Source organism: Ovis canadensis, chromosome 9 (assembly GCF_042477335.2).
Source record: "Ovis canadensis isolate MfBH-ARS-UI-01 breed Bighorn chromosome 9, ARS-UI_OviCan_v2, whole genome shotgun sequence".
NCBI lineage: Eukaryota > Metazoa > Chordata > Mammalia > Artiodactyla > Bovidae > Ovis > Ovis canadensis.
Genome location: NC_091253.1, coordinates 84851911 through 84873349, shown reverse-complemented (window position 1 = coordinate 84873349; position 21439 = coordinate 84851911). Strand labels below are relative to the sequence as shown.

The 21439-nt window shown below is 42.9% G+C and overlaps 1 long non-coding RNA gene and 1 other non-coding gene across 3 annotated transcripts in view; both read right to left on the bottom strand.

Moving 5' to 3' along the window:
• Nucleotides 1-14912: 14912 nt before the first annotated feature.
• The window catches only part of LOC138445922 (uncharacterized), a 31163-nt gene continuing 24636 nt past the window's right edge, over nt 14913-21439 (bottom strand). Inside the window, exon 3 of one of the 2 annotated variants that reach the window (XR_011259050.1) lies at nt 14913-17895. This is a non-coding gene — a long non-coding RNA (uncharacterized lncRNA). The remainder of the gene's footprint in view (nt 17896-21439) is intronic. The other variant, XR_011259051.1, reaches the window with a different exon arrangement.
• On the bottom strand, nt 20980-21052 carry TRNAC-ACA (transfer RNA cysteine (anticodon ACA)). The gene has a single exon. It is a non-coding gene; the product is annotated as a tRNA-Cys (tRNA).

The window sequence follows — 21439 nt, the reverse complement described above, 5'->3', positions numbered from 1 at the left end:
GATGGATGGAAGCAACAGGAATGGAAGGAAGAAGGAGTGACTGCAAACATTTCAGAGGTAGAAATGGGCAGGATGGGATAGATCTTTGGGCTTGGGATTGGAGGAAGTCATCAGAGTTGATGCTGAGGTCTCGTGCAATGATGTGGGGAGTGATGGGGTCATTAACAGCCCTAAACACTGGATTTGGAGAAGCTGACTCTAACCTGGAACTTTGGGGAAGACCTAAATTTAGGGAGGGGCTTCCCAGACAGCTCAGTGGTAAAGAATTCACTTGCAGTGCAGGAGACTCGGGTTCAAAATCACTGGGTTGGGAAGATCCCCTGGAGAAGGGAATGGCGACCCATTCCAGTACTCGTGCCTGGAGAATTCTATGGACAGAGGAGCCTGGGGGGCTACAGTCCATAGGATCTGCAAAGAGTCATACCTGACTGAGCAACTTTCACTTTCTCTTAACTTTGGAGAAATGGGAAGAAGAGTTGGTTAGGATGGAATCACCTGTTGAGAAGCCTCTTTCCAGTGCAAGCTGGAGTTCCAGGACGTCAGAATCTTTGCTAGTCTACTTACCATCATAAACTCTAGGACTGACTCAGTGCTTGAAATATCATAGATACTCAAGAAGCATTTGCTGGGTAGCCAGGTTAGGGATCCAAAGTGCAATAAGAATTACGGAAAGAAAACATTTTTAGAGAATGAGGATAGGAAATAGTGTAGGAGGGATAAAAGAGGTTGAGAAGTAAGAAAAAAACCCCACCAGGTATGACAACTGGTGATGGATAAAACAAGACATTTAAAAGTTTTTCTAAAAATAAGGCTTCTTAAAAAAATGAAGAAAAACATACACGCACAAAGTGCACATCATACATGTATAGATGGTGAATTATTACAGGCTGTAACCACCTTCCAGATCAAAAACCAGAATATTCCCAGCATATCCAAAGCCTTCCTCACCATCACTAACTTCATTACTTACTTCACGTTACTCACCGTCCTTAACCTTCACTATAAGGGAAACCACTGTCTTGACTGCTAACGTCATAGATTCATTTTGCCCGTTTTGAGCTTTTCATTTATTTTTATTTTTTGCCTGCATTGCATGGTGCATAGAATCTTAGAACCCCTGCCCTCTGCAATGGAACTATGGATTCTTAACCACTGGACTGCCAGGAAGGTCCTCATTTTGTGCTCCATATAGAGTCATATGTGGTATATTCAGTTGTGCCTGGCTTCTTTTGCTCAAAGTTATGTTTGTGAAATTCATCCGTGTTGTTGCATGTGGCAGTGGTTTATTCCTTTTCATCACCGTATAGTATTCCACAGTGTGAACGTACCAAAAGGTTTATCTGCTCTATTGTTGATGGACATTTAGCTTGCTTCCTGCTTTTGATGATTAATAAAGCAAGTATAAACATTCTTATGTAGCTCTTTTGGAATACTTACCTCTGCATTTATCTTAAGTCATATCTAGAAGGGAAATTGCTGGGATATAGGTTCTGAATATACTCAGTTTTAGTAAATACCATTAAACAGCTTTCAAAAGTAGTTGGACTAATTTATACAGTCAGTCCTCTGTATACAAATACAGATTTTGGTATCCATGGGGCTCCTGGAACCAATCCCCTGTGGATACTAAACAATGACTGCACTCCATCCAGTAATTGTACTTGACAGTTGTTCAGTATTTTCTCCAAAAAGGATTAGTGCTTTTTTTATGTTCTATTTAAGAAATCTTACCTAACTTCAAATCATGGAGCTAGTCTTCTATTTTGGAAGATTTATTGTTTTATCTTTCACTTAGATCAATAATATGCTTGGGGTTGATATTTATACACGTTTTGAAGTAGGAGGTCAAGATTAATGTGTATTCCACTTGGACATCCAATTGGCCCAGCATCAGTTATTAGAGACAATGCTTCCTTTCCCCCTTGTTCTGCAGAACTGTCTCTAACACATATTGCATATTTATGTATGAGTCTGATTATGGGCTATCTGTTCTAAAATTTTGACCCTGTCATTTACCCCAGTCTTACAGCTTTTCTCTCTTAAAATTTTTCATTCTCTGTTCCAAGAAGCAGATATTAGTAATCAGTCATGCTTCCAATTTTCAATGAATACTGAGATTTATAATAAATGTTACATGCTGGATTGTTCAACTGGGAATTGTGTTTCCTAGAATTCTTTTCTCTGTGTGATTCTGGGTGGAGTCAGCCAAAAGTGAAGTTGTGAGAGATTCAGGGAGCAGAAATGAAGCAGGCACCATTATGGCCTCAAGGTCAACAATGGGGAGAGAGGACGAGAGCCGGCCGAGATGTGCAAGCAGGCTCCAGTGCACCCCACTCTCCCCAACTCTGCATCCAGCTCTCCCTCCTGCCTGGGACTCTGCGAAGAGCAGCACCCCCAGGCCAGCCAGCAGATGCTGTGAACACACAGAGGTGTGTCATGAAGATCTCGGACTCCTCCCTAGACTTCAGCTCCAGCTCTCCAACCCCACCCCATCCCACTCCAGCAGCTGGACGTGCCTGATCTCCAGACTTCCCTGTGACAGGGGGCTGGTTAGTGATTTCCTCTGATTCTTCAGCTCCCCACTCCAGATCTTTATTTCCCCAGCTCTTCCCCAAATTGGGTAAGGTCTAGTTCCTATAATAAATTCCTTATCTCATAGCTCACAGAGATTGTGCTTCTTCTGATGGAACCCTGACTGATCCACACATGTTGAAATAATCAACACAACATAACAGAGGCAAGCCTGAAATTTGCACTTGGTAAAATCTGCAACTGATGGAAAACTGACTGAAGAACTGCGTGACGGGATTCTGGGCTGACAACACGGGCAATGTGATCACAAGGCTGATTTCGAATTTAAGACCTTGAAACTGGCTGACTCACCTCTATGCTTGTTATTCCTCCATCCCACCCCTAACAAGCTTGGATCATTCCCTTTCTATACACCCACATCTATCTTTCCCTCCAGACTGTAAACTCATCTGCCAGGCTCCTCTGTCCGTGGAATTTTCCAGGCAAGAATACTGGAGTGGGTTGCCGTTTTCCTGCTCCAGGGGATCTTCCCGACCAGGGATCGAACCTGCATCTCCTGCGCTTCCTGCACGGCAAGCAGATTCTTGACCTACTGAGTCATCAGGGAAGCCCAAATTCATCCAGGGGCTTGTCATGTTCCTCTTTGACTGAAGTGAAACGTAAACCCAACAACACCAGGAGGGAGTAAATTGGAAGGGAGAACTCAGAGTTGAGGCATGGGCACTTGACTTGGGCCTAAATGTATGAACGGAACCTGAGTGGGCAGAAGAGAGGGAACAAGAACCAGTGATGTTTATCTGGGGATTAGGTGCCAAGCGCTGTGCTAATGAGGACTTTATGACTTAACTTACTCATTCTCACATCACCTGGATGAAGCCAGTGTTATCATATCCTCATTTTATAGATGGGGAAACTGGGAATCAGGGTAACCCATGACCACATTCCCCTACTAATATCCAGATAGAAACTAGTGATGGGTTTGATTTGTCTTAGAATTTAAGAAGAGCGCTGCCTTAGGAGTGGTAACTGCAAAACTTTGGTGTGATCCTTGAATATACAAGGGAGGCCTGGCCTGGGAGGAGGGAAAGAGAGAGAGGCATGAGGTGGTGGTGGTTTCTGCATTGTACTGCTTTGTTTTTCCTGAGAGATGAAAAAGAAGAAGGAGGTGGAGAGGAGGTTACATAACCTGGCACAAAGCAGCAGAAATGCCTGGTGAGTGTTTTTTAAGAACATGCCCAAGGAGGCCATGAAGGATGGCTAATGTTTACTTAAAACATGTCCAATTTTCTGTGATACAAATTCTTCCATCTTCCTGAATTTTTAATAAAAACAAATGTCTGCCATAGTCACAAAGATGTGTCAGTGTGAATCTATAGGAAATGGCTCGAGTCTGGGTTATACGAAACTGTGAGATGAGCCCAAAACCGAACTAACGGAAGCAGAAGGTCAAAATAAGAGGTAACTCAGAACTGAGGTCCCCTGGGAACTTGTAGAAATGTTAGACAAGGCACGGGGCTTCTCAAAGTCTGTGGGATGGGGCATTTGAGACAATCTTAAGGCGCAAGAAGGCTGCATTTGACACTTTCATCCTTTTAAAGATTTGGGTGAGTGTACTCAGTCTGGAGGCAGGAGCTATGAACTGAGTTTGGGGAAGGTCTGGTAGTAAGGTGTGCCTGGAGGGTGGGGCTAGGGTGGACAGCTATAGGAGGTCAAGATGGGAAAGATATAGTCCCCATCCTCATCAACTGATTAAATAGCATCAACATATATTTGGGGGTCCAAAATGTAGAGATAAAAGCAGGGGAGAGGAATGCGAGCTAGTATCTCATTCAGTGGGTGGTGGATCCCTTTCAAAGTCTACTCACCATTTAGTTGTGTTGAATGACATTTGGTAGTGAAGCCTCTGAAAGTAGTCAAAAGGATGGGTAAGACCACTAGCTTTGATGTGTGTATACCGCATGAACAAATGCACCAGCCATCTGCATCCGCCACTTCCCCCCATAATCCCTCCAAATCCTCCCCTTGGAACTGCCCCCTCTGCCTTCCTGAATATTGATTAAATTAGCATAAGGAATAAGGAAATCCAGGACCTTCTGATCAGGGACATCATTATTTTAAAATATTTTTATCTTTGGGTATTTTTTAGAATTAGATCAAACTGATCTCTCAGTGTTAATGATCTCCTGTGAAAGACCAAGTCAACACATGTTTATTGACCATGGCAGGCACTAGGGTTCCCGAGAGAGCCAAGACCTGGACTCATTCTTGACAGTGACTCACAAGAACCCAGGCATGACTTCTAAATATAGTGACCTGGTGAAACAGAGTCTTGGAGAAATGTTCCACATTCAAGCTTTATACCACTCTTTCCTCCACTTAACCCTATAGATTACAGCACGCCAGGTTCCCTCGTCCTCCACTATCTTCTGGAGTTTGCTCAAATTCATGTCCATTGAGTTGGTGATGCTATCTAATGACCTCATCCTCTGCCAACCTCTTCTCCGTTTGCCTTCAATCTTTCCCAGCATTGGAGTCTTTTCCAATGCGTCAGCTCTTCACATTAGGTGGCCAGAGTATTGCAGTTTCAGCTTCAGCATCAGTCCTTCCAATGAATGAATATTCAGGGTTGATTTCCTTTAGGATAGACTGGTTTGATCTCCTTGCAGTCCATGGGGCTCTCAAGATTCTTTTCCAGCACCACAGTTCAAAAGCATCAGTTTTTCAGGGCTCAGCCTTCTTTATGGTCCAGCTCTCATATCTGCATGTGACTATTGGAAAAACCATACCTTCGACTATACAGACACTTTTGTCAGTAAAGTGACGTCTCTGCTTTTTAATACATTGTCTAGGTTTGTCATAGTTTCCCTTCCAAGGAGCAAGTGTCTTTTAATTTCATGGCTGCAGTCACCATCTACAGTGATTTGGGAGCCTCCCAAAATAAAACCTGTCACTGCTTCCACACCTGCCTTGTGCTGGGTACCAAAACCACAGCAAGAACTAAATTGTCTCCCTTTCCAGGCTCACAGAGATGTCATTGCCTCTTCTGAGATTTCTGAGAATCCCCAGGGGCTTCATGTCTCCAGCCTGTGCTTCTGAAACAGGGTGGATTCACAGACGGGCTCACTACCATCCCACATGGTCCCTGTTTAGACTAGCAAACCAGACCTGAAACTCTGCCCCTCTCCATAGCCACTACTGAAAGCCTCTCTCACAGTGTGTGTGTGTGGGTATGCCTGCATGGGTGTGTGTAGCAGAGTCCGCTGGTGGCTTGGTAAAATGGACGGGTCTGACTCTAACACTCGCCCTACATGACAGCAGACGACACCAGGGGGACCTGTTCCTCAAGTCTTCCAGGGGCCTGGGATGCCAGGCTCATTGCTTCCTCTCCTCTCTCACTTCCCCTTTTTCCTTCTTTTGACCTAAAGTTCAAATTCATCCCATTTGATTATGTGGGAAAATGCAGCTCTCCTCTGCCCCTAAACTTGGTGCCTGGCCTCCCGGTGCACTGCTAGGGACCTGGCTGACACAGCCAAGTCAAGCGCTTCCTCAGACACTGTCTTCCTGCCATGGACTGACTGGTGCGGTCGTTTCTAAAGGTGTCCACAGACCCTCTGAGACCTCTCCTTCCAGGGGCTGGCACCTAATTCCCCTCCCCGGCAGTGGGGACTGAATCCGATGGCCCACTTCCCAGGAATGAAATGGTGGCAGAAGGGACACGCGACTTCCCAGGTGAGCACATAAAAGGCCCTGTGGCTTCCTCCTCCCTCTCAGCTCACTCACCCTGGACCAGGCCGCCTGCCATGTCAAAGGACATACAAGAGAAACCTCACTCTTCTCTTTCTCCACTACTAACTCCTCCCACCAGATACAGTTCTGGTTTACAGTGCAGAGCGTGGTAGGCGACGGCGCAGGGCGAGGCGCTGGGTCACACGAGGAGACACAGACAATCAATACCCAGGGGACCAAGAGCAGGGGAGAACGGCACAGGCTCTGGAGTCACAAAAACCTGGGTTTGAGTCTTAGCTCTGCCTCTTATCAGCCCCCTTTAGCTTCTGAAGCTAACCTACAAAATGGCGCATTATCCCCTTCAGAGAGAGATACTATGCGGAGAAAGTGGGCTGAGGCACAGTTAGGCTGGGTATCAGGCCTGGCCCAATGTAAGCACTCCTCGGTGGTAATAGCTATGATGATGGTGAGGATTGGTTCAGGACCTACTGTGCGTGCATCAGGCTCAGTGGTAGCTGTATTACACACATTTTCATATCATTAATATGATATCTTAATCTTCACCCACCAATTCAATGAGGTTGATAAGCTGCAGCAGTTGAATAGTATCCAAACCCCCCTCCCAAAGATGTCCAAATGAGAATTTCAGATACCTGTGACTAGTGACCTTATTTGGGAACAGATGTAATTTTTTTTGTAATGTTTTTTTTTTTTTCAGATGTAATTAAGTTAGGGATCTTGAGATGACATCATTTTACCTTTAGGCCCTAAATTTCATGGTGAGTGTCTATAAGAGAAAGGAGAAGGAGATTTGAGACCCAGAGAAGGGAAGATGGCCACGAGACGATGGAAATAGAGATGGGACTTATGTTGCCACAACCAAGAAGTTCAGAGCTGGAAGGATTCTCCCCTGAGGCCTTTGGAGGCAGTATGGCTTTGCTGACACCTCAAGTCTAACCGCTGGCCTCTAGAATTATGAAGAGAATGAATTCCTACTGTTTTGGGCTGAGTTTGTGGCCATTTGTTACAGCAGCCCTGGGAAACTAATACATATGTTATCACCTGACTTTTCAGATGAGGAAATGAAAGTAAGCTAACTTGCTTACGGTATGTTTTTATGCAAAATGCCAAATTACACTAGATAAACACGAAGCTGCTGCTGCTGCCAAGTCGCTCCGTCGTGTCCGACTCTGTGCGACCCCAGCCCACCGGGCTGCCCCGTCCCTGGGACTCTCCAGGCAAGAACACTGGAGTGGGCTGCCATTTCCTTCTCCAATGCATGAAAGTGAAAACTGAAAGTGAAGTCGCTCCGTCATGTCTGACTCTGTGCAACCCCATAGATGGCAGCCCACCAGGCTCCCCCGTCCCTGGGATTCTCCAGGCAAGGGTACTGGAGTGGGTAAACATGAAGCAGCTGCTGCTACTGCTGCTGCTACAGAGAAACGATCAGGAGCAAACAGAGAAAAATTAGCACAAATGTGCAGTTCCGGGTCTCCATTGGAGGAACCATACCATTTCACTTAAAGTGTTCCTTCTCACAAATAACAGAGCTTGTTTAATTAGGTCAAGAGAAACCCTCTCCGAAGGAAAAAGCTGGCAAAACAGAACTCAGAACATGTAAAATAGCTGCGCACAGCTCTGTGGAAGAGACCAGACCAGCCAGAACCAGCCCTGAAGACTGATGATTAGACCCTTGGGAGATTTTGAGCAGATTAAATTAATAGAGCAATTAGGGGCCAGGAAGCCACTTAAGTCTCTTAAAATCTAGGAATCCAAGGGGAAAATTTCAGGACAATTAGGTTTGTAGGAAGGACTCAGGTCACAAACTTTAATTTCTCTTTGTTTGGTTTCTTTTTAGATGCTGAAATGGCAGGTCTGAAGAGCAAGAAATAATCACAGATTCCTTCTGAAGTGCAAACAGCAAGGAATCATTAACTTTAAAGATCCACGCATTTCCCAAGGAGCCATGCCTGATCTTAAGGGTTTAATCCACTGACACACAAGGGGAAGATTTTGCCTAACCTACACCATTACCATCCCAAAGGGCTTCTCTTGACTTTCTTCTCAAAAAGAAATTTGCACTTTTCATAGCTGCAAAAACAACAAATGCTCAATGTACAAAAGTTGGAAAACCTGAATAGGCACAAAAGAAAATAAAAGGAGAAAATAAGTGCCTTAATCCGCCTCCAACATATTAAAATATTTTCTCCTGGTATTTTAGATATAGCTACAGATACATAGCTATCTGTATAGCCATATATAAAAGATATACTTATATATATATAAATATTTATATATTTTTAAAATATATATATAAAAGCAAGAGAGTTCCAGAAAAACATCTGCTTCCTTGACTATGCCAAAGCCTTTGTGTGGATCACAACCAACTATGGAAAATTCTTAAGGGGTTGGGAATACCACACCACCTTACCTGCCTCCTGAGAAATCTATATGCAGGTCAAGAAGCAACAGTTAGAACCGGACATGGAACAACAGACTGGTTCCAAATTGGGAAAGGAGTACATCAAGGCTGTATATTGTCACCCTGCTTATTTAACTAATATGCAGAGTACATCATGTGAAATGCCAGGCTGGATGAAGCACAAGCTGGAATCAAGACTGCTGGGAGAAATATGAATAACCTCAGATACACAGATGACACCACCATTATGGCAGAAAGCAAAGAAGAACTAAAGAGCCTCTTGATGAAAGTGAAAGAGGAGAGTGAAAAAGCTGGCTTAAAACTCAACATTCAAAAAACTAAGATCACGGCATCTGGTCCCATCACTTCATGACAAAGAGATAAGGAAACAATGGAAATAGTGACAGACTTTCTTTTCTTGGGCTCCAAAATCCCAAGATTTTCATGGCTAGCCATGAAATTAAAAGACACTTGCTCCTTGGAAGAAAAGCTATGACCAACTTAGCATATTAGAAAGCAATGACAGACCTTTGCCGACAAAGGTCTGTCTAGTCAAAGCTACGGTTTTTCCAGTAGTCATGTATGGATGTGAAAGCTGGACTATAAAGAAAGCTAAGCTCCAAAGAATTTATGCTTTTGAACTATGGTGTTGAAGAAGACTCTTGAGAGTCAGGAAATCAGTCCTGAATATTCATCAGAAGGACTGATGCTGAAGCAGAAACTTCAATACTTTGGCCACCTGATGCAGAACTGACTCACTGGAAAAGATCCTGATGCTGGGAAAGATTGAAGGCAGGCGAAGAAGGGGAGGACAGAGGATGAGATGGTTGGAAGGCTTCACTGACTTGATGGACATGAGTTTGAGCAAGCTCCAGGAGTTGGTGATGGACAGGTAAGCCTGGCGTGCTGTAGTCCATGGGGTCGCAAGAGTCGGACACGACTTAGCAATTAAACCACCACCACCAGCCACTCAACAACAACAGATAAAAATATATAATTCAAAACCAAGTGGACCATAGCTGCTCCTGCATGTTCATGGGGTGGGGTGGGGTGAGGAGATGAAGGTGAGGGTGTATGCATATTTACGGAGAAAAACAGCTAATATTTAATAGTATTTACTTTGTGCCAAATATTCTAGGCACTTTGAACAGATTAAATCTAAGAAACTTCTGCCTACGACCAAGTCCAAACATACTCTTCTGTATTTAATTCATTTAATTGTCAGCGACCCTCTTAAATGTTAGCGCCACCCCCATTTTGTATATAAGGAAACTGAGGCACGTGGAGACGAGTGCCCCAAAGGTCAGAGCTGGCAGGTGAAGCGGCGGGGCGGGATTTTTCCTGCCTACCCAGAGAGCCAGCATCCTTCACTGCTTCCTTCCTCTTAGAGACCGGCAGTCGGGAGGGACTCACGGTTCAGAGTCACGATTCGTTGGTATCTTCCGTCCCAGACTGACGTCTGTCGGAGTCACCAAGGCGTCTCAATTGGTAATATTGGGGTCGGGAGCACACGGTAGGGAGAGGGTGGGGAAATTGAAGCCAAAAGCGCCTAGAGGAGGGGCGGGCCCTGATCCGGTGCCGCCCTCTGATCAGCCCACGGCCGCGGCCACGCCCACAGCCACGCCCACGGCCAAGAGCGGTCCTCCGCGGTCAGAGCTTGGGCTGGAGGTGCCCGAGATGCTTGCAGTAGGACAGTTAGCCATGCAGCACTCTGGATCTTAAGAAAAGTCTGCCACACACTCATTTGCCTAGTTTTTTGGAGAAATTCAGGGACATGAGTGAAACCCACGTCTGCGCCGGGGCGCGCTGAGAGAGAGGCCGCAGGCAGCTGTGAGCTCCTGGGCATCGGAATCAGTCTTTACAGGACAGTGTACATTGTCGTTTTCACAGACCAGGACTAGAGGATACAGCCTGTTCTGTCTCAAGCTCAGAGGGCTGAATGATCTCAGCCAACATCTGAAAAAGAGATATTCTTTCCTCCATGCATATACAGACATGCTCTCTGTAACGTGTATGTTATATACTACATATATGACACAAAGCATGTATTAGTAGATATGTAAATAATTTACAAAAAGCGACATCACACAGAATTTAATAAATATATATATACAGATATATATATACAGATATATATAGTGAGATAATTGCATTATATAACAACACATATAAAAGCTACACAACAAAACACACACATTTTATACATTAGATATACAAACACATATTGATAGTTTTTACTAAAATTTAATATTATATATGCTTTTAATCTTTCCCATTAAAATTTTCTTTTTGCAGAAATGGGGCGTTATTATATATACAATTTTGTGGGAACATACTAATGACCATTTTCTCATTAATATTCTTTTATAATATGATTGTTATATACTTTTACATGCTATGTGGAGGCATCATAATTTGCTTAGCCAGTCTCCAGTTTGGTTCTTTGGGCTGTTCTGAGTTTCTGTTATAATAAATAATGCTGCTAATACACTTTCTCCTAAATAGACCTCTGATTTGATATGTAGTACCTGCACCAGTTAGGGCCTGACAGGAAACAGGTGGCATGCCCAAACTGGTAACTGAGGGAGTTCTAATAAAATGACGACGTACAAATGTGTGAAACCTGCCAGGGATGGTGCAGTGCTGGGGGATATTACCACCCCCAGGCCAGAGGGGGCGGGGAGGGATCAGTTACCAGAACCTGCAGAGGTGGGTGTTTGGGGAGGGTCATGTGATAGGGAGTGCGGCCTTGGTGCAGAGATACAGCAAGCCCAGGCAGCCGCAGAAACCAAAGACAGTACCCTCACTTTCTTCCCAACTCTTTCCCATGACTCTAACTAGCACCACCTAGCCAGAGGCCAGTCCACACAAGTCACACAGAAGGATGGACAAGAGTAGATAGTGGATCTGGAGAAGCAAACCGAGGTTAATATGCCATAAAGAAATATATGATAACAATTTCGTACCCAGACCACTAAAGAGCCTCTTGATGAAAGTGAAAGAGGAGAGTGAAAAAAAAAAAAAAAAGCTGGCTTAAAACTCAACATTCAAAAACTAAGATCATGGCATCCAGTCCCATCACTTTGTGGCAAATAGATGGGGAAACAATGGAAACAGTGAGAGACTTTATATTCTTGGGCTCCCAAATCACTGCAGATGATGACTGCAGCCATGAAATTAAAAAACGCTTACTCCTTGGAAGAAAAGTTATGAGCAACCTAGATAGCATATTCAAAAGCAGAGACATTACTTTGCCAACTGAGGTCCATCTAGTCAAGGCTATGGTTTCTCCAGTAGTCATGTATGGATGTAAGAGTTGGACTGTGAAGAAGACTGAGCACCGAAGAATTGATGCTTTTGAACTGTGGTGTTGGAGAAGACTCTTGAGAGTCCCTTGGACTGCAAGGAGATCCAACCAGTCCATTCTGAAGGAGATCAACCCTGGGATTTCTTTGGAAGGAATGATGTTGAAGCTGAAACTCCAGTACTTTGGCCACCTCATGCGAAGAGTTGACTCATTGGAGGGGAGGGATTGGGGGCAGAAGAAGGGGATGACAGAGGATGAGATGGCTGGATGGCATCACTGACTCGATGGACACGAGTCTGAGTGAACTCCAGGAGTTGGTGATGGACAGGGAGGCCTGGTGTGCTGCTATTCATGGGGTTGCAAAGAGTCGGACACAACTGAGCAACTGAACTGAACTGAACTGAGCAGTGTAGAAAGCACCTATTTCTCCATAATACCCTTGTAGCTACTGGGCATTACCACTTGTAGGGGGCTGTCAACAATAATTACCACTTATAAGGGGAAGTCCAAGGACTTCCCTGGTGGATAGTAATCCACCTACCAATGCAGGGGACACAGGTTCAATCCCTGGTCTGGGAAGATTCTACATGCCGCAAAGCAACTAAACACACACGCCTCAACTACTGAGCTAGAGCCCTGGAACTTCTGAAGACACCTAGACCCACGTGTCTAGAGCCCCGTACTTGGTAACAGAAGCCACTGTAGTGAGAAGCCCGGTGCACTGTAGAGTAGCCCCAGCTTGCTGCAACCAGAGAAAGTCCTCATGCAGCAAAAAAGACCCAGTGCAACTAAAATAAATAAATAAATGACTAAATAATTTTAAAACAAACAACAAAACAATATCAGGTCCAAATTCCTGAAACTTCTTAGTGTTACCTTACATCTCTGTGCTCAGTAGCTCAGTTGCGTCCAGCTCTTTGCAATCCCATGGACTGTATGTAGCCCACCAGGCTCCTCTGTCTCCTCTGGAATTCTCCAGGCAAGAATACTGGAGTGGGTTACCATTCCCTCCTCCAGGGGATCTTCTTAACCCAGGGATCAAACCTGAGTTTTTTACATCTCCTGCATTGGCAGGCAGATTCTTTACCATTCAGTTCAGTTCAGTTCAGTCACTCAGTTGTGTTCAACTCTTTGTGACCCCATGAACGGTAGCACGCCAGGCCTCCCTGTCCATCACCAACTCCCGGAGTTTACCCAGACTCATGTCCATCGAGTTGGTGACACCATCCAACCATCTCATCCTCTGTCGTCCCCTTCTCCTACTGCCCTCAATCTTTCCCAACATCAGGGCCTTTTCAAATGAGTCAGCTCTTTGTATAAGGTGGCCAAAGTATTGGCGTTTCAGCTTCAACATCAGTCCTTCCAATGAACACCCAGGACTTTAGGACGGACTGGTTGGATCTCCTTGCAGTCCAAGGGACTCTCAAGAGTCTTCTCCAACACCACAGTTCAAAAGCATCAATTCTTCGGCGCTCAGCTTTCTTTATAATCCAACTCTCACATCCATACATGCCTACTGGAAAAACCATAGCCTTGACTAGATGGAACTTTGTTGACAAATAACGTCTCTGCTTTTTAATATGCTGTTTAGGTTGGTCATAACTTTCCTTCCAAGGAGTAAGCGTCTTTTAATTTCATGGCTGCAATCACTATCTGCAGTGATTTTGGAGCCCAAAAAATAAAGTCTGACACTGTTTCTACTGTTTCCCCATCTATTTCCCATGAAGTGATGGGACCGGATGCCATGATCTTCGTTTTCTGAATGTTGAGCTTTAAGCCAACTTTTTCACTCTCCTCTTTCACTTCCATCACGAGGCTTTTTAGTTCTTCCTCACTTTCTGCCATAAGGGTGGTGTCATCTACATATCTGAGGTTATTGATATTATTCCTGGCAATCTTGATTCCAGCTTGTGCTTCATCCAGCCCAGCGTTTATCATCATGTACTCTGCATATAAGTTAAATAAGCAGGGTGACAATATACAGTCTTGACGAACTCCTTTTCCTATTTGGAACCAGTCTGTTGTTCCATGTCCAGTTCTAACTGTTGCTTCCTGACATTCATACAGGTTTCTCAAGAGGCAGGTTAGGTGGTCTGGTATTCCCATCTCTTTCAGAATTATCCAGTTCATTGTGATCCACACAGTCAAAGGCTTTGGCATAGTCAATAAAGCAGAAATAGATGTTTTTCTGGAACTCTCTTGCTTTTTCCATGATCCAGCCGATGTTGGCAATTTGATCTCTGGTTCCTCTGCCTTTTCTAAAACCAGCTTGAACATCTGGAAGTTCATGGTTCACGTACTGCTGAAGCCTGGCTTGTAGAATTTTGAGCATTACTTTACTAGCATGTGAGATGAGTGCAACTGTGCGGTAGTTTGAGCATCCTTTGGCATTGCCTTTTTTGGGATTGGAATGAAAACTGACCTTTTCCAGTCCTGTGGCCACTGCTGAGTTTTCCAAATTTGCTGGCATATTGAGTGCAGCACTTTCACAGCATCGTCTTCCAGGATTTGAAATAGTTCAACTGGAATTCCATCACGTCCATTAGCTTTGTTCATAGTGATGCTTTCTAAGGCCCACTTGACTTCACATTCCAAATGTCTGGCTCTAGGTGAGTGATCACATCATCATGATTATCTGGGTCTTGAAGATCTTTTTTGTATAGTTCTTCTGTGTATTCTTGCCACCTCTTCTTAATATCTTCTGCTTCTGTTAGGTCCATACCATTTCTGTCCTTTATCGAGCCCATCTTTGCATGAGATGTTCCCTTGGTATCTCTAATTTTCTTGAAGAGATCTCTAGTCTTTCCCATTCTATTGTTTTTCTCTACTTCTTTGCATTGATACCTGAAGAAGGCTTTCTTATCTCTCCTTGCTATTCTTTGGAACTCTGCATTCAAATGGGTATATCTTTCTTTTCTCCTTTGCTTTTTGCTTCTCTTCTTTTCATATCTATTTGTAAGGCCTCCCCAGGCAGCCATTTTGCTTTTTTGCATTTCTTTTTCTTGGGGATGGTTTGGTCCCCATCTCCTGTACAATGTCAGGAACCTCTGTCCATAGTTCATCAGGCACTCTGTCTATCAGATCTAGTCCCTTAAATCTATTTCTCACTTCCACTGTATAATCATAAGGGATTTGATTTAGGTCATACCTGAATGGTCTAGTGGTTTTCCTCACTTTCTTCAATTTCAGTCTGAATTTGGCAATAAGGAGTTCATGATCTGAGCCACAGTCAGCTCCCGGTCTTGTTTTTGCTGACTGTATAGAGCTTCTCCATCTTTGGCTGTAAAGAATATAATCAAGCTGATTTCGGTGATGGCCATCTAGTGATGTCCATGTGTAGAGTCTTCTCTTGTGTTGTTGGAAGAGGGTGTTTGCTATGACCAGTTTGTTCTCTTGGCAAAACTCTATTAGCCTTTGCCCTGCTTCATTCTGTACTCCAAGGCCAAATTTGCCTGTTACTCCAGGTGTTTCTTGACTTCCTACTTTTGCCTTCCAGTCCCCTATAATGAAAAGGACATCTTTTTTGGATGTTAGTTCTAAAAGGTCTTGTAGGTCTTTCACAGAACCATTCAACTTCAGCTTCTTCAGCATTACTGGGTGGGGCCTAGACTTAGATTACTGTGATATTGAATGGTTTGCCTTGGAAATGAAGAGACATCCTTCTGTTATTTTTGAGATTGCATCCAAGTACTGCATTTCAGACTCTTCTGTTGACCATGATGGCTACTCCATTTCTTCTAAGGGATTCCTGCCCACAGTAGTAGATATAATGGTCATCTGAGTTAAATTCACCCATTCCAGTCCATTTTAGTTCGCTGATTCCTAGAATGTCGACGTTCACTCTTGTCATCTGTTGGACCACTTCCAATTTGCCTTGATTCATGGCCCTAACATTCTAGGTTCCTATGCAATGTTGCTCTTTACAGCATCGAACCTTTCTTCTATCACCAGTCATATCCACAACTGGATATTGTTTTTGCTTTGGCTCCATCCCTTCATTCTTTCTGGAGTTATTTCTCCACTGATCTCCAGTAGCATATTGGGTACCTAGTGACCTAGGGAGTTCATCTTTCAGTGTCCTATCTTTTTACTTTTTCATACTGTTCATGGGGATCTCAAGGCAAGAATACTGAAGTGGTTTGCCATTCCCTTCTCCAGTGGACCACATTCTATCAGACCTCTCCACCATGACCCGTCCGTCTTGGGTGGCCCCACATGGCATGGCTTAGTTTCATTGAGTTAGACAAGGCTGTGGTCCATAAAAGCCCATAAATAAATAAATAGAAAAACAAATAATTAAAAACAAACAAAACAATATCAGGTCCGAATCCCTGAAACATTTGAGTCTTTACCTTATATAGAAGAAAGGTATGTGCATATATGATTACCTTGAGGATCTGGAGATGGAGAGATTATTCTGAATTATCCAATTGGGCACCATGAGTGTTTGTATAAGATAAAAGCAGAGGGATATTTGACAGAGAGCAGAGATGGGAGTCATGTGGCCACAGGAATGCCAATGGCCATCAGAAGCTCAAAGAGGCAAGGAGTGGATTGTCCCTTGAGTCTCCAGAGTGAGTATGGCCCTGCCAGCACTTTGATTCCAGTCCACTGAATAACTGAGTTTGTGATAACTTTTTATAGCAGTTATAGGAAAATAATACACTGCTTTTTTCACTATGTTAGTCATGCAGTTAGGGAGTAGGAGAATATTTTATTGTTGCTTCACTTTCTATATTTCTCTTGTTGCTTATGAGGTCAAATACTTTTTACATGTTTAGTTTTCTTTAGTAGAATTGCCTTTGCCAAAGGGAAGATACATCTTTTTCTGTTTGGTTTGTGGAGTGCTTTATATCATAAGCATACCAACTGTTGGTTTGTTCCCCAAACATTTTAGTAGGTTTTTCACTTTTTATAGGTGACTTTGGTGTTTTGATATAATGGAACTTAAATTTTTTATGTAGTCAGATCTTTTCATCTTTGCCTGTATGTTTTAGAATGATGCCAATTTCAATAAGATTACATAAATAGAACTTAAAGTGTATTTTACAGTTTCTTTCTAACCTCTAATTCTTAACTTCTAACTAACTACTGCTGACTACCAAACAACTGATGGTGGTTAAAAAAATATATATGTGTGGAGCAGAAAAAGAAAGTATCAGTCAGAAAACTTTACAAAGCTTGTGAAAATGGAGGGTATTAAAAACCTATGGTTCTTTACCACATTATGTATCAAAAGTAGTTGGCAGAAAATACTTGAATCTATTGTGTATTATTGAATCTATACTGCTATTTATTGCTGTGGACTTAACCATTGTCGGTTATGTGAATTTTTGTAACAGATTGAAGCTAAATATCCTGTATTTCACAGCCATTACCACAGTTCTGTGGCTTAGCAGTTGTAACGTTTTATTGCAACTTTTGAACTTGAGCCTAAGATTGAAATGTTTCTGAGAACTACTTCCCTTGATTATTTTCATTTATTTGTTTATTTATTTATTAAGCAGTCATGATTATTGAACACTGAATGGCTTTGAAAATTAACTTCTATTGCAGACTTGATAATGCTTAATGAATTCAATCTAAAATTAAGAGACAAAACAGTGTTTATGTACAAAACTTATGTACTGCAATGAGATCATCTTGATGGTAACTAACATTACTTTGGATCACAAGTAATGTCATACTGCTTTACACAGTTTCTGTGCTTTTAAAAATTAAAATGATAATTGAGATCTCCATTCCCACACAAATTTTCAGTGGGTATATTTATATACTCAGCTCATACTATAGTTTCAGCAGTATTTTTTGAAGTTCCATGCAAGTATAAAGGGAATTTCCATATTTCAGAATCCACTTATCTGTAGTTGAGGAGCTTCCACTTTATCTTCAATTGGACGTGATTAATCTGCATTATAAAGACATGAGGGTGAGTGTGTTAGTTGCTTAGTTGTGTGCAACTCTTTGCGACCCCATAGATTGGGGCCCATCAAGCTCCTCTGTCCATGGGATTTTCCAGGCAAGAATACTGGAGTGGGTTGCCATTCCTTTCTCCAGGGGATCTTCCCAACCCAGGGATCGAACCTGGGTCTCCCGAATTGCAGGCAGATTCTTTACCATCCGAGCCACTAGGGAAGCAATGACATGCTCCAAGGCAAATACTGGGTTGACCAAAAAACTCTTTCAGGTTTTTCTATACCATTTCATGGAAAACCTGAATGAAAATTTTAGCCATTCAAATACAAACAGAAGGAATAGAATCCTAAAAATGCCTTCCAAACAATGAATATGCTCAATTAAAATTGTATGGTTGAAAACTGATATCAGTATTTGGTAGCACCTTGCTGTGTAAAAAGACATTTTCCAAGATAAAATACATGAAATTCCATTACGTATCAGTAATAACAATAAATGTTTGCAAGAGATTTCAGCATCCACTAGTGGGAACACTAACTTTGAACCCCAATTCAGCAAAATGTGATCCTCACCCCAAAAAATTCGATTCTTTTTTTTTAAGTTTACAGTTCATTGAATTTTTTCTTTTAAATATAAATTTATTTATTTTAATTGGATGCTAATTACTTTACAATATTGTATGGGTTTTGCCATACATCAACATGAATCTGCCACGGGTATACACGTATTCCCCATCTTGAACCCCCCTCCCACCTCCCTTCCCCCAAAATTCCATTCTTACTGTAAGTAGACCTTTATTACAAAAAATTAAACTCATTTATCATTATTGTATTACTATATTTTGAATTTTATCAGTAAGAATTTTATGGCAATTGGTATTCTCTGTTGTACTAATATAAGTGCCTACATAATATTCTCAGTTTAACCTCTTGGCCTGTGCTGTGCTCATTTGTGTCTGACTCTTGGAGACCCTTTGGATTGTAGCCTTACCAGGCTCCTCTGTCCACAGGATTTTTCTGTCAAGAATACCAGAGTGATTTGCCACTTCCTCCTCCAGGGGATTTTCCCGACCCAGGGATTGAACCCACATTTGAGTCCCCTGCATGGCAGGCGAATTCTTTACTGCTGAGCCATCTGGGAAGCCCACCTCTTGGCCCGCAAAGCCTATAATATTTACTATCTCATCCTTAACAGAGAAAGTTTGCTGACTTTGGATTTAGAGTATGTATACCAAAATGTCAACTGTGGTTTTCCCCAAGTATTTAGATTATGAATATTTTCATTTACTTCTAATTCTTGCTACTTGCATTTTCTCATTTATCAGCAATGAACATGTATTAATCATGTAATAAAGAAAATCAGCTATTTTAAAAACCAGTTCCATAAAGAAAAATTAATCCTCCAATCAAGTTGATACCTGTATCACTAATAAAAGGTCTCCATTCCATAAAGCAGACTCACTTCTATGCAATTCATTGTCTTTCTCATCAGGAGAGGAAAGTTGCAATCAAACTGAGGATTTCTATAAGAAAAGTCCTTGTGTTTTCCTCGGAACCACATCAAAGCACAGAATTTTCAGGAGGTCACTTTCATCTGCCGCAGGCTGAATCAGACTTTTCAGAAGCCCTGTGCAGGTTTATGGGGAGCAGACAGAATGGTGGCCTGTGGAGTCTCCTTCCAACACAGCATCTGACGTCCCACCTCTTGAGATGCTCTGTAGCAGGTTGCACACTTGATTGGAAGTAACCATCCCCAGACTGATCCGTGCTCACAGGTTAGAGGATCAGGGCAGCTGAAGGGGTGGGAAATGAGCTCTGTCCAACTCATCTAGCAACAATCTGTGGTCAGGTCTGGTGGTGTCCAAATCTTTTATCTGTTTTCAGAAGCAACTTTACACTGAATTCCAATAGGTATAAGTCCATTTTTATCTGTATAAATTTATAATTTCAAGTGGCAATATTTACCACTTAATGGTAATCACACAAGGGAAATGAGGCTGTTCAGATACAAATTAAAGTTAGATTTAGGGAACTTCCCCGGTGGTCCAGTGGTTAAGAATCCACCCACCAATGCAGGGGACACACAGTTTCCATCTCTAGTCTGGGCAGATTCCACATGTCTCAGGGAGGCTAAGCCTGTGCACCACAACTCCTAAGCCCCTGTGCCCTGGAACCCATCCCCTGCAACAAGAGAAGCCACCGCAGCAAGAAGCCTGCACATCACAACTAGAGAGCAGCTCCTGGTCGCTGCAACTGGAGAAAGCCCAGGCATAGCAATGAAGACCTAGGACAGCCAAAAATAAAAATAAATAAAAAACCGTTTTTTAAATTAGCTTTAGCCTGGCCTCAGCATCAAGTTTGTCCTGAGTTATATTTCTGTTACATGAACTCAATAAAATCCTGAATCCCATACACTTGTGATGGCAAGCACTAACAGCTTTTAACTGCTTGCTTTGCAACCCCGGGATAACCTTCAATTAAACTGATCTAAAAGCTTGAAAGAAAATAGAAAATGTTTGTCTTAAAAATGGAATCACTAACATTCTCTTCCCACCGCCAGTATTTCTTATCATCAGTATAAAAGCCAATCAAGTAGCATCCAAAACTATAATGAATGTTAAAATGAATAGATTTTAATGTATTTATTATTAATAATAGTAAATAAATATTAAAATGAATATAAATACAGTATGTCTTGGGCTTCCCCTGTGGCTCAGTGGTAAAGAACCTGCCTGTAATGCAGGAGCTGCAGGTTCAATCCCCTGGAAGAAGGCAAGGCTACCCACAAGGCTACCCAGTATTCTTGCCCCAAAAATCCCATGGACAGAGGTTCCTGGTGGGCTAGAGTCCATAGGGTTGCAAAGAGTTGGACACAACTGAGCACAACGCAGTATATTTACCATCTGAAAGTGCCAATTATCATCAACTCACTACTGTGTGGAGTGAGTGAGTGAAAGTCGCTCAGTCATGTCCAACTCTTTGTGATCCCACGGACTGTAGCCCACCAGGCTTCTCTGTCCACGGGATTCTCCAGGCAAGAGTACTGGAGTGGGTTGCCATTTCCTCCTCCAGAGGATCTTCCCAACACAGGGATCGAACCTGGGTCTCCTGCATTGTAGGCAGATGCTTTACCATCTGAGCCACCAGGGAAGTCCCACCAGATGGCTTAAAACAACTGAAATTTATCCTGTCACAGTTCTGGAAGCCAGAAGTCTGAAATCGAGATTTGCCCGGGCCACGCTCCCTCTGAAACCTGTGGGGAATCCTTCCTCCTCTCACCCTAGCTTCTGATGGCTTGCCAGCACTCTCTGTCACCTTTGATTTACAGGCATCGCTCCGGCCCTCCGTCTTCACACGTGTTTTCACATCCCCCCTATGTCCAAACTTCTGTGTGCATAAGGACACCACTCCGACTGGATTAGGCCCCACCTTAATGAGCTCATTTTAACTTGATTACCGCTGTAAAGACCCTGTCACCAGTTAAGAATACATTCTGAAATACTGGGGGTAGAACTTCAATCTATTTTGGGGGGAAGA